We start from the raw sequence: 13669 nt of genomic DNA on the forward strand, positions 1-13669 counted from the left end.
TAATGACTCATCTTGTGTTGACAGCCAACTCTACAGAGCAATTTAAAATTGTGCCCATTTTCTAGACATCATAGCATGTGTATCAGGTCTCAGTGGATCTGATGGCATAATTATGCCTACAAAATACCAGGTAGGGCTTTTCAGTGGTGATATCAGCATTGTAGATCTACGGCAGGTTGTCCAGTTTCTTCCCTGCTGCGCGTTAGGTTTATGGCCACAGCAGTATGCTTTCAGTGGGCAGGGATGACTCCAAGGAGCAGTGGGTGCCCCCCCCCCAATATTTCCCGCTCCTCTTGTGTGAAAATGTGTTGTACTATGACCAGCCAGTAGGTGGCACTTCCTTCTTCCTGCCTGTACCTCTTGTTGAACTTGTCTCTTCCTGTTACACAATAACAGGAAGCCTATAATGGCTGCCTTCCTCTGAGCGCTCATGACACCTTCATTCACCAAACTGGAACTTTACAGCAAAGTATAAGGCAGTACAGTCACAGTATATTATGGTACTAGAGCTTGGATTAATTATTTTATAAGCCTCATGCACTCACTCTTCTACCCCAGAACAAGCACCAAAGGCCAGTGCAGCCAGGTAAGCAGGGGACTCCTTCAGCCCCCCAGGAGCCAGCCGGGCCCACCCACGGGGCTTTCTTTCTGGCCAGGAACTAGATTCCACTCAGATTGCAGCAGGCCTCGTGCTGACTTTTCTCCTGACACCAGTCTTTCCTGTCACATGGTCTTGCACCGGAAGAGAAAACTAGCCTGAAAGTAGACTGGAAGGGTTGGCCTAATCCAAAAAGACAACATTTTCTAAGAAGAATCTGGCCCATTTTCTGAATGTTTGAAAATGTCAAGCAAGCTTCATGAATAAGGTAAATAAACGATCCATGTTAATTACCTTCCCTCTGTCAGTATTTAATGAGCCTTTTCTCATGAGCAGCGAGAAGGTCTAGTGGAAGGGCTGCGGGGAAGGTTGGTTAAATGTACCTTCCCCACAGATGAGCAGTTCTTCCTCCTTGGGCAGGCAGATCGCCCACCCAGACTAGCACCGGCTCCTGCCGGTAGCTCCAAGGCTCAGGGTGCTGGAGCACTCCGCCCCCCCCCCAGCTCTGATAATGCACTGCGTGAGTGCGTGGTGCATTATTGGGACCCACCCCCCTCCCCACTGAGTATGCCAGCTGTGGCTGCTAGTAACCATGGCTGATACAGGACCAGGGAAACAAGGTTAAGGGAGCACTCGCTCCCTTAACCTCGTTTTAAGGGTGGCTAGTTATGTAGGTTTGCTGCCACAGTGCCACCGGGATTGGGCCGATCCTGGCAGTTCACAGGCATGTGCAAAACCGGGCTAGGCTCCGTTAGCCCAGTTTTGCATGCGTGTGTGAATAGCCTCAGTGCTTAGCAAAATCCTCACTCCCTTAATAATAGGCTTTGCTACCCTTTGCCCTCAAGTTGTTCTAGAGTTGCTCCTCTCAGCCTTTGAGGGTTTTTGACTGTTTTGTTGTCTATATACTGGTGTTGATAGCTTGACATTCTGCTGATCTGCTACTGAATTATTGTTGTATTATTTGTATTGTATTATTATTGCATTAAAATTTGTATTGGGATTTAATTAAGTTCTGATAGAGGTCTTGCGGATATTCAATTTTGTAAAAAATTAATAGTATAAATAAAAGATGGAATGGGAAATAATGCAAGAAGGAATGCATATGCAGACTCTTTAGGACTTAATAGCCTAACCTAAAGCTTGCTGTTGCTTCTGCTTTTTCCAGCCTGTGGGGACATTGGAGTGCAGCATACAAGAATGTATAAAGGGTTGAACTCAGCTCTTGAAATCTAGTAAGTCTTTCACGGCAAGTAGTTCTTTACAGGGCCTTGGCTATTTTGTAAGGTAATTAAGAAAAGCTTTGCTATAACTGAGCTTCTAGACAGCTTAGAACTAAGGCCTTAAATGCAGCCTTTGCAGGAAAAAGCTTGCTTTAGCATTTGCAAGTAGGATAACATACATACAAACAGTACCTTCCAACTTGAGTGGATATGGGCTTTAGTTCCTCTCATCTTCACTTCTATAATGTTCAACCTCAGGATCCAACTATATTACAAAAATAATAATTATATATTTATTTGGCCTTTCTGCCTCAACAAGGAGACACACAGAATCAGAATTTTAAAACAACGTCTTTGAAAGATGAACAAATATTGTGATCAAGAGAATGTATACATAGCTGGGGTGTTTGGGGTTTACTTTCATTATGGATAGAGAAGGGGATGCATTGGGGTGTGGACCATACATCTCTTTTTTAGATTTCCCAAATGTGTCAAATATGCGTAACTGAAAAGCTACAGATGGCTGTACTCTCTACATCCATCTGAATAGGTCTGTATTCTGTAGTATGCCTAGCATATTGATTCAGTCTGCCCTATCAAAGTTTATGGGGTGAGAGTGTGAGCCCATGCTTATAGTCTGAACCATGCTGAGATGAAATATCAGAGGAATCTTATTCAGATCCACAGGCCTTTTCTTTCAAAGGCCATTGAAAACACTTTCCGGGGACATTTCTATCACATTATAATGCATGTGTTAAAATATGTTAGGCATTAATCAGTTTTTAATGTCAGCTTAAACATATGCTTTAAAATTTACAGATAGATAGAACCAAAAAATTACATCTGAACCATTTAAAGATGTGTCTTGTCACATCATGGAAAATGCAGTGGAACCCTAGGATGACACAGAGCTCTGCCAATCCCGTTCAGTCCAGGAACTACTTATGAGCTTGTAAATCTGCTTGGCTGCAGTGAGATTTATGAGCTCACACACTGGATTGAGTTCTATCTATATAGATTAAGCAGCACAACTTTTAATTGCTCTGTCTCATGTTAGAAATACGGAGACTAAATCACTTTCCTAGACACTCTAGGATGGTAACATTTGACGGTACAAAACCGCACAAGCTCTTGCTAGAGAATTGCAGTCTGGCCTATTTTTAAGTTGGCCTATTTTAAGCAGGCCTTTGTGTTAAAATTGTGTTGCTTTGCTTCCCAGCCATTTTTGTTTGCTTGCTCAGAATTGATGCTACATACTGAACAAAAATAAGGGCACTGTCTGGGCTTTTCCAGATGACCATAAAAATTGCTTTGAAAAGAGTTTACGAATAAGTGTAAGGCGAGAATTTACTGAGCATCCAGTCATTCCCACAGTTTCTTGACTTTTCCTGTGCAATTAGGGTTGCCATATTCACGCTCTTCAAATCCAGGTACTTTTATTTGCATATTATGTAAACCAGCTTGTGAATAATTAACATATTATGCAAATTAGGCAAATTTTTATTTTTATTTTTATTTTTATTTTTAACATTATTTTAAAGAACAAACATTACAGTCCAAGACACTCCCAAGAATGAAACACTTTTATATAAAGTTTTAAAATAAAAAAGAAGAAGAAAGAAAAAAGAAAGAAAAAGAAATAAAGAGAAAAGAAAACAAAGGAAAAGAAAAGCAAATTAGGCAAATTAGCTGATGCACTTTCTAGTTACATGACTTGTATTTGCTCTAGGTATCTACCAACAATAGTTGGGAAAGATCTCTTTACCTGACCATTTTCCTGAGCATTAAAAACCCAGAATTTAAATCCCAACACTTTCTAATATAGAAATTCAGTTTTTAACATGGTCTGCTGTGTGTAGTGCTGTTATGGATTCTTCACTAACTGTAGACTACCATTCCACTCTATTTTCCAATACGTAACTATGCTATTTATTGGTGAATAAATATGCTATTTATTGTTTAAATATGCTAATTTGTTTATTGGTGAAAATGAAAATAATTAAAGCTTATGTTAAGGAGCAGTGCTGACTCTGAGTGCATTTTCATTGCCACTAAATTCTACAATTGACCTTAAAAAAACTGGAACTAGGGATTAATGCTTTCATGCTTAAGCCTTGTCACTGTCACCATTAACATCCTGAGATAAATACATTACATGTAACACCCAAATGACTATAGGCTTTAAAAAGAGCAGGGGGCAGGGAGAATTCATGATGGCTTAAAGCAAAATTAAAACACACAAAACCAAAATAATATCTATAGAAAATAAATGAAGACTACACTAAGTTTGATATATTAATAGCAGCAATAGAACAAAAAATAGAACAGCTTTTCAGTTAAGGCTGCATTTCTGTACACTCTTACTTGAGAGAAGATCTGATTGAAACCAAGGATACTAATTTCTCCTAAGTAAGCATTCACAGAATGGTTTGCATTATAAAGCCCAAGACCTGAAACATTATTATACACAGGCTGGTAAGCAATGATTTACATCAAAATCAAGCTATCCTCTCAATTGCCCAATATAGATCCTTTGCTGATAAAAAAACAAAGGCAACATTCCTCAAGGGATTTCTTATTATGAACCTCTCCCAGCCAGCCTCCTGTGCTTTATCTCGAAATCCAGCAGTTGAGCAGAACAGAGACCGCAAGTGTTGCTTCATAACTTTACTTCTACAAGGGCTAGAGCTTATCTTAAAAAAAGAAAGCAGGCTGAGAATCTGGGGGAATCTGGGCAGGCTAAGCAATCCGGGTGATTTACTTAAAATCCAGGTACTACCTGGCAATCCGGGGGAGATGGCAATCTTATGTGCGATCTGATGGGGAGGTCAGGTCACATGGGAAGCAGAATCAGAATAAGTTTATTGTTCTAACCACTGGCCATAACACAAAATAGCCTAAAAACATAAATCATAATGCAGAAAATAATAAAAATTAGAAAAAACAAACAACTAATTAATAAAATGCAGATAAAATGCAGATAAAATTATAACAATCATAAGTGCCTAACTGTAGTTACAATTCTAATAGATACTGTAAACAGTATAGGGCTAATCCTAAAACTACATCTTAGCCAGATGTCTAGAAGGTTTAGCAGATACAATTCTCTTTCTGAATGTAAAAGAGAGCAAGGTAAATATGGCCACTTGGTAAAGACATAAGGAATCGCATCCGCCAACAGGTAGTTTACGCATTCCGCTTCAGAACCAGTGAATTTATCAGTAATCTGGCCAAGCATTTTCCCTCTTCTTACGTCATTAAAAGGGCACTGTAGGACACAGTGAGGTCATGCACACAGCCTCTTTTCTCTTAGCCGGGGAAGGACGGCGGAGGGGAGGCATGATCACTCCTGCCTCCCCTCACACGATCTGGGCTGAAGCCCTGCTCACTGCATTGTACTTGCAGAAGAGCACCAATGCAGTGAGCAGTGCAGCAGCTGGAAGGCTTGGGAAAGGACTCCTGGCCTCCAGATATCCCATAATGTGTCATGTGATGAGTGAGTGTCAAAGGCATTGAATCTCACCCCAGCCATGTAGCAGTTGATTCCAGGCTGAACTGAAGTATCAGTTCAGCCCTAGGGTGACTCCGAACATGGCAGAACACAATTGCTGCCTGCACACTGGTATTTCCTGCAGCAAACACTAATGTGAAGATGACATATCTGGGTTTGGACACTTGTGTAGGGACACCTAAAATCTGGGAAACCAGTAAGGATTCCCAGACCATGTAGACAAGTGTCTGAAGGTCCAAGTATATACTTTGTGTGTTTGCTTTGTGAGGCATGGGTGTACATGTATTAATCATGCCTGTCACACGCAGTGTGGATCCACCTCACTGTGACCTTGCTCTGATCTTCCCGGCTGCCTCTGTAGCTAAACTTTCCAATTCATTGAGAGGGTGGTCTTCCTTGATGCCATTTCCCCACCCACTTTGCTATGGCATCCCAAGTAACCAACTTGTAAGTCAGTGCTGAAGGGGGCCTTTTGTCTCTATCTCCTGTGGGGCAGGCTGTTGTGTGTGAATGGGGTTTCTTTTTTTGACACTCTCATGATTACTGCTCAAGAACAACAAACAAGTCCAAGACCAAGATTAATGGTATTTGGAGATCATTGTCTAAAGATTAATCTTTTTAAAATGATGATATAAGGGCTAAGACATACGAGGCTTTCAGCAGCCTAAAGCTACAAAGAGTAATAATAAACATTAGCATTGCAGGGCAGGCTTAGGATTACTAACGGAAGCATATCTCGTTATCATCAATAAAAACTAATGGCTGTTTTGTTGTAAGCTTTTCTTTTTCTTTTTTGGGCTACTGATGAGCATTGAAAATGGTGTGTCTCTTTTCAAAAGCAACAATTGTGTGTCTTTTGTGAATGCTTGACTATATCGCATTCATTTGTTTGGGGTCCATTCTCTTGTTAATGATATTGCCACTGTCCCAGTTTCTTTTACAAAACTTCTGCACATCTGCTTGGGTCTAAGGTATTAAGGATACAAGCCATTCATTATAGAAATTACATTTTCCCTGTTAAGCCAGAAGGCATTGTCTTCCCTTCCGTTCTTGTATAACTAAGACTTACTGCTTATATATATGTTTGTACATGTGTGCTGTATATTTAGCAGTATGTATATTTATGCCACACAAGTGGCCCAGACTGCCATTACAATAAATCCATTTCTTTTTCAAAGGCTGTATATCACTCACTGATGGCACACAAAAGGTATGCATAAACAACTGTGCATGAATAGGCTTTCTTCCTAGTTAGCTCTATTTATACATCTTCTTTCTGGGCTGAAAATAGTATTGGGCAATCTGATGCTCACACTGAGAAGTGGGTTCCAGAGTAAAGCATTGGGGGGGTGGGAATGACTCGGGCTCTGCTGTTCTTGCTCAAAGCAAGTAAGCTCTGGCCCCAGTGGGTTTCAAACTTTGCATAAGGAGCCTTGCTCGATCAGGCCCAAGACCTCTCTAATCCAGCATCCTGTTTCCCACAGTGGCCTTCCCAGATGCCTTTGGGAAGCCCACAGCCAAGAGATGAAGGCATGCCCCTTCTTCAGCTGTTGCTCCCCTGCAACAAGTATTCAGAAGCGCATATATATATATATGTATGTGTGTGTATATATATATATATATATATATATATATATATATATATATAGGCAGTAGCCTATAGCTACCAGGACTAGTAACCATTGATAGACTCTTGAATTTGTCTAAGCTGTTTCAAAAGCCATCCAAGTTAGTGGCCATCACCACATCTTGTAGCAGAGAATTCCATAGGTTAATCATGTGCAGTATGAAAAAGTATTTCCTTTTATTGGTCCTAAGCTTCTAAGCTTCCTGGCAACCAGTTTCATGGGATGATCCCTGGTTCTAATGTTGTGAGAGAGGGGATTTTTTATTGATTTCTATTTTCAGGGAACCTTTTCTGAATGGATTCATTTGCCAAGGAACCCAGGATCCTCTGCAAAACACTGGGTTTCCATATGCCTGCAATGGAAATTTCCATATGCCTGCAATGGAAATGGAAATGGAAATGGGTTTCCATATGCCTGCAATGGATCCTCTGCAAAACACTGGGTTTCCATTGCAGGCATATGGAAACCCAGTGTTTTGCAGAGGATCCTGGGTCATATTCCAGGGACCATACTCAGTTTGTGGGGCACAGGCCAGGTCTCTTGGGCTGCACTGTTGCCCTGTGTGAACTGAGAGTGTGGCTTAGAACAGAATTAGTATTCCCCCTGTGACTGCACATTTCAAGGGAAAGTTGGTAGTGGTAAGGCAAAGCTGTCTTCCAGGGAAGCTTGTCTGCTATTATTATCTTCTCATTCCTTGATAAGCTTCCAAGGAAGCTCAGGTTTCCTGGAACATAGTTTGATTTTCACTGCTGTGCCTCAACTCCTAGGGATATTGTAGCTTTCAGGTGCTCAGAAAGTACAAGTGGTCTAAATAAAAACTGAGATGCATAGTTCATTGTCAACACATTTCTATCACATTTTACAAGGAAATTAGTATTTCGCAGTGAAAAGGTTCCAATCTTCAATTTATTTTCTTACCTGCTAAAACCTTTTGGTGCAGGTAAGGAACTCTTTTCAATTGTGCCTTTAGTGATAGGGCCAAAATGTATATTAAAGTTGGGAAATAGCTCTGTGATTCTGAGTGAGAATGTGGTCACAGTGGAAGATAAAATATATATCTTTATGAATATTCATTTAGGTCAGGGATTCCCAACCTGTGGTACTCCAGATATTGCTGAACTACAACTCCCATCATCCTCGGCTACAATAAATTATAGTTGGGGATGACGGGAGTTGTAGTTCAGCATCATCTGGAGTACAAAACAGGGGTGGAGCCACCATTGGGCCAACAGGTTCAAAGAACCCGGGCCGCTGACCAATCAGGGGCTGCATCTCGTGGCCCTGACATGCTGCCCGCGTCTGACATCAGACGCAGGGAGGCTAGTTTAGCTCCCAGAGGCAGGGAAGAGCTGCTCCTGGTTGCACGCAGCAAATGCAATGCCAGCCTAAGTAGCTCCTGAAGGGGCCGCGCGGCCCCTGCTTGGGAGCTAAACTAGCCTCCCCGCATCTGGCATCAGACGCGGGGGGCTGTCAGGAGCCTCAAGGCTCCGTTCAGCCAGACCACGCCCCCATGTCTGATGTCAGATGTGGGGGCGTGGCTAGCCCCAGCGTCTGATGTCAGACGTGGGGGCGGGGTCAGTGGGGTTGCCGCCGCTGCACACAGGCCACTAGTGGTCCCGCTCCGCCATTGGATGCAATGGTTTTACAAGTAGAACTTCAAACTATGTACTGCATGTTCCCCTAAATGTGGGAAGTGTTTCTGCCTCTTTTGTCATATTGGTTGCCTCAATTCTTCTGTGATTTTGTAAGAAAAATATGGGTTCTAAAGTTTCAATTAAATGTTTAGGGGTGTGTGTGTGTGTGTATAAAAATGTGTAGTGATTTTTAGCATTTAATTAGCACTTTAGAGTACCCACACAGCTACTTAACGGCACAGCAGGGAAATGACTTAACTAGCAAGCCAGAGCCTGCTGGTTCGAAACCCCTCTGTTATGTTTCCCAGACTATGGGAAACACCTATGGGAAACACCATACTATGGGAAAAACCTGTTTCGGGCAGCAATGATATAGGAAGATGCTGAAAGGCATCATCTTGTACTGCGTGGGAGGAGGCAATGGTAAACCCCTCCTGTATTCTACCAAAGACAACCACATGTTTCTGTGGGCACCAGGAGTTGACCCCAACTTGACAGCACACTTTACTTTACTTTACTTTACTTTAGAGTACCCAAAACATTTTATATACATTAGGGGTGTTGGAAATTCTCTGTGGTGAGAGAATCCCTTTCTCAATATAGCAGAGTGCACAGAGGCACAACACAGCGGTAGATTAGTTAGGCATGCGTATGTGCTGAGAGTAAAGTAACTTGGAGCCAATTCATAGTTTCAAATCAATATAAAAGGCATTTATTAAGGAACTCCATTCTAAATAGGAAAGTGAGGATTTAGGATCTCTAATCTATCTAGCTAGCTGGATGCAAATGGATTCTGCATCCTCTCTGCACATCTGGTGCAGGGAGAGGAACTTGCCATGTTGCAAGTTAGGTGGGCAGGTAGCGAGAGAGAGAAGAAGGAAGGAAGTTTGAATCCCCTGAGATTAGCAATCTACACATCAAAGGGATAGCATCAGAGCAGTGGAGAAGGGATGACCAATGTCTTGACCCTCTGGCCCTGACTCACTATTCTGTCCTCCACTGTCTGAGACAAGAGACAGCACAAAGTCCTTTAACTTTCCAACAAGGGGTTCCCAACTTTGGTTCCCTAGCTGTTGTTGACTACAGCTCCCATCATGCCCAGCCACAGTGCAGCCAGTTGTTAGGGACGCAAGGTCGAAAACCCCTGTATTATCCCAGTGACCCTTGCTGCACTGCTGCATCATAGGCGTTTCCAAGCCCTCTGCTGGCCCTGCTCTGTAAGGCAGGGCAGTATTATGATCCCCACATTGCTGATGGGTAGTGGTTGTGAGGCATGACTGAAGCAAGATGTGAACCAGATACTTCCTGGTTCATAATTTACACTGCAATCCTGTAAACTGGGTGGGATTAAGCCCCATTGAGCATAGTGGGACTTGCTTCTGAGTATACATGCACAGGATTGTACTGCATGTTTCTTAGCTACTATGCTGCAGTGGCTCTACCGTAGCTTTTGTACATTACTTCACTGTTATTGCATATTTCAAGGATTACAGGTTCTTCCATATTTGTCAGGCAGCTGAGCCATGGGCAACAGTCACTAGGGGGCACAAGCCCCAAACCAGGACTGGGAGATTTAGGAGCTTGCCAGAAGTGAAGCCGGGCAGGCAGGCAGGAGCCAGAAATCGAGAACACAGCAAGGGTCAGAGCCAAGTAGCCACCAGGAGCCAGATGATCACACAGGAGACAGGAGTCAAAAGCAAGCCAAGGGTCAAGCCCGCTAAGTAGTCAGGAGTCAGAGGATCAGGCAGGTAATCAGGAATCCAAAAGTAAGCCAAGAGTCAAACCAATCAGACAGGAGAGATGCTGAGACAACTACACCAGATCAGGAGAACCTTGATATTAAGGCAAAGGTGGCTTCAGACAGGAAGCATCTTACTATTCTTCCTGTCTGCAGGGGAGCCAGTAACAGACCTCACAGAGCAGGGCCAGCAGATGGCTTGGAAACTCCAATGTTGCAGCAGTGCAACAAGTCCCCACAAGGAGCAGTTTGGAGCAGATTCCTTTCCACAGGGGACTCTTACAAGATTATCTCAAATCTTCAATCACTCAACACCTGTCTGAAGAACCATCCAAGATGAGGATTATCTGCCTTTGATCTTCCTTTTTTGATTGGTCACCCTGTAGTTTCAGGTACACCTGATCCGTTTCCTGGATCCTATGCTCCATATATTCTCACAATAAAAGGGGCATTTCAGCTTCCTTTCCTTGTGTATGTGTGTGTTTAGCCAGAGTTAAAGTGAATGGAGACCGCATGTAGTTGCACTCCAGTTGAGGATTGAGCGGAGTTTTGTGCCCATTGAAACTAAGCTAGAATCACAGTTTCCAGTGGGAGCAGAATCATTTCTAGAGTGCTCCCAGGATCTGATGTTTTCTGGTGAATTCTGGGTCTGCACTCTGGAAATAAGTGGGGGCCTTTGATGCAGGGCAGAGAAAGTGTTATTATCCCCCACACTGGAACCCTTGGGGATGCAAGGCAGACATCTGGTACTTCATGGTGTGGTGGGGAGAGCTACATTAGACCCCTGCCTTGCATCTTGATGGCCCCGTGATATAGCAAGAGAGTAGTGGTAACTGCTGATGGCATCACACAGACCTTTGCATGCCAGGATGAAAAGTATTCAGTATAACAAAATGGCAATACAAATACAGCTACCTTGCATGTGCCTAATGGCCCTGCCATGCTACGTCTCTCTCCGTATCCCCAGGGTGAACTTTCAGAACCTATTTTGGCTTTTGCAATCCATAATTCGGTGAAGTGAAATGATTTCATTCTGCTCCCTGCTAAAACTCACTTTGAAAATGGGCAGTTCCACCCATCCTTATAGTAATCCCCTAATTATTGTTGAGGAAATGATTCTTAATCAATTTCATGGTTCTTTAATATTAAGTTACAATTATTGTGAAATACATCTATTCCCCCCCACCCCCCAAATATGTTTTAATTGGGCTCTATCTGAACTTAATATCAGACTTATCAAGTAGGAGGGCTGGAACTAGCAAAAAAAATATGTGTTTTTGAAAACTCTAATTGATAGTGGTGACTTGTTAGGGATATACAGTATTCATGGGTTGAGGGTTCCTCATTCTTTAAAATACCAACTGAAAAGCATACTTGTCAAAAGAAAGTGTTAAGCACTTATTTTTTTAAAAAGCACTCTTAAATAATTGAAATGACTGTGATAAAGTTGTCTTAGTTTAAACAGACCAGTTTTATCAGACTGTTTAATGAATTGTGCTTTTATAGGATGAGATAAATCTAATGTGAATTCAAGTGGTTGCAATAGAAATACTGCTCTTGGATATCTCTTTATAGGATATGGCAGTAAAAGAAGAAGAAAAACATCACAAGTGTTGGCATATTTCATTCTGATACACTTGCACCTCAGATCATAGGGTAGGGTTATTTTAAACAGACACATTTAAAGGGATAATTGGAGCTGGAGGTGTCACAACTGGAAATTCATTCACAAACTTGATAGTCCCCCACCCCCGACTTGAATAAGGAAGCTCCAGGAAGTTCTCTTACTACAAAAAAGGGTATTGTTTTCTTGTTTGGCTTCATGCTGCATTCATTCTGTTTAGTACTTGAGCAACCAGAGTATATTTTATCTTGGTTGGTGCTGTCTGATTGGCCCTCCTTCGGTGTGATCAGGGATATTAGCGTACCATGAGCATGCCCAATCTACCTCCATTGTGTCATGCTGTCACCAGTGGTGCTCTTAGGACTGGGCCACGGGGATCTGGCCCGGTCCTCTGCTGCCTGGCAGGGGGCCTCCGAACGCTTCCCCCCTCAGAAGACATGGTTAGTCCGTTTTTGCTGGGGCTTTTGGAACTGGCTGAGCATTTGAAACAGGCGATTCGCCATTGGCCAGAGGCGTGTAGGTAGTTTCATTCCACCCAGGGTTCTTTCTCTTTTGACCCCTTAAGGCTTTAATGCTGTGCAGGCTGAGTTAGGAGTACCGTTAAGTCTCACTAGATTCTTCTGAGTAAACATACTCCAGAGTGGGCTGCTTCTTCTTATAATTGCCAATTGATGCACATTAATGTCCATGGTGTTTTACAGAATAACAGACAAGATGACAGCTCTTTATTTATATTTATTTATTTATTCTATTTTTATACCGCCCTTCCGAGCTGGCTCAGGGCGGTTTACAGTTAAAAAACAGAAATCATTAAAAACAATTAAAACAGAAATACAAATATAAACACCAATTTAAAAACATCTTAAAAAACAATTAAACAATCAAAACAATTAAAACCCTGAAAACCAGGTTAACATTAAAACAGTTAAAACTAATTAAAAACTCTGAAAGGCCAGGCCAAACAGATGGGTTTTAAGGGCTCTCTTGAAGGTCAGCAAAGAATTAAGATTATGAATTTCTGCTGGGAGTGCATTCCACAGCCCAGGAGCAGCTACAGAGAAGGCCCGCCTCTGAGTCGCCACCAAACGAACCGGTGGTAACTGGAGACGGACCTCCCCAGATGACCTTAACGTGCGGTGGGGATCATGTAAAAGAAGGCGCTCTCTAAGATATCTTGGACCCAAGCTGTTCAGTGCTTTAAAAGTAATAACTAGCACTTTGTATTTTGCCCAGAAACATATTGGCAGCCAATGTAACTGTTTCAAAACAGGCATCATATGGTCTCTCTGGGTTGCCCCAGAAACCAATCTGGCTGCTGCATTCTGAACTAACTGAAGTTTCCGGACTACATACAAAGGCAGCCCCACGTAGAGCGCATTGCAATAGTCAAGCCGGGAGGTTACCAGCTGATGCACCACTGTTTTGAGGTCATCCTCTTCGAGGAATGGGCGCAGCTGACGAATCAGCCGGAGCTGTTAGAAAGCACTCCTGGCCATGGCCTCCACCTGAGATACCAGGGTGAGGCCTGGGTCCAGGAGTACTCCCAAGCTACGCACCTGCTCCTTCTGGGGGAGTGTAACCCCATCCAGCACAGGGAGATCTAACTCACCCCTCAGATTCTGAGCACCCACAATGAGCACCTCCGTCTTGCTTGGATTCAGCTTCAATTTGTTCAGCCCATTACTGCCTGTAGGCAGGCATTTAGAGAATGAGTGC

The 13669-nt window shown here is 42.7% G+C and overlaps 1 protein-coding gene across 8 annotated transcripts in view; it reads left to right on the forward strand.

Moving 5' to 3' along the window:
• Positions 1 to 363: 363 nt before the first annotated feature.
• LOC128324449 (uncharacterized) overlaps positions 364 to 13669 on the forward strand; it is a 275349-nt gene continuing 262043 nt past the window's right edge. For 5 of the 8 annotated variants that reach the window (XM_053249016.1, XM_053249015.1, XM_053249024.1 and 2 more), the window contains exons 1-2: positions 364 to 866; positions 1764 to 1830. The gene's annotated coding sequence lies outside the window, so the exon portion shown is untranslated. Of the gene's footprint in view, positions 867 to 1763; positions 1831 to 11904; positions 11986 to 13669 lie in introns of all 8 variants that reach the window. The other 3 variants (XM_053249017.1, XM_053249021.1, XM_053249022.1) reach the window with 3 other exon arrangements.

The sequence above is a fragment of the Hemicordylus capensis genome, chromosome 4 (genome assembly GCF_027244095.1).
Source record: "Hemicordylus capensis ecotype Gifberg chromosome 4, rHemCap1.1.pri, whole genome shotgun sequence".
NCBI classification, from domain to species: Eukaryota; Metazoa; Chordata; class Lepidosauria; order Squamata; family Cordylidae; genus Hemicordylus; species Hemicordylus capensis.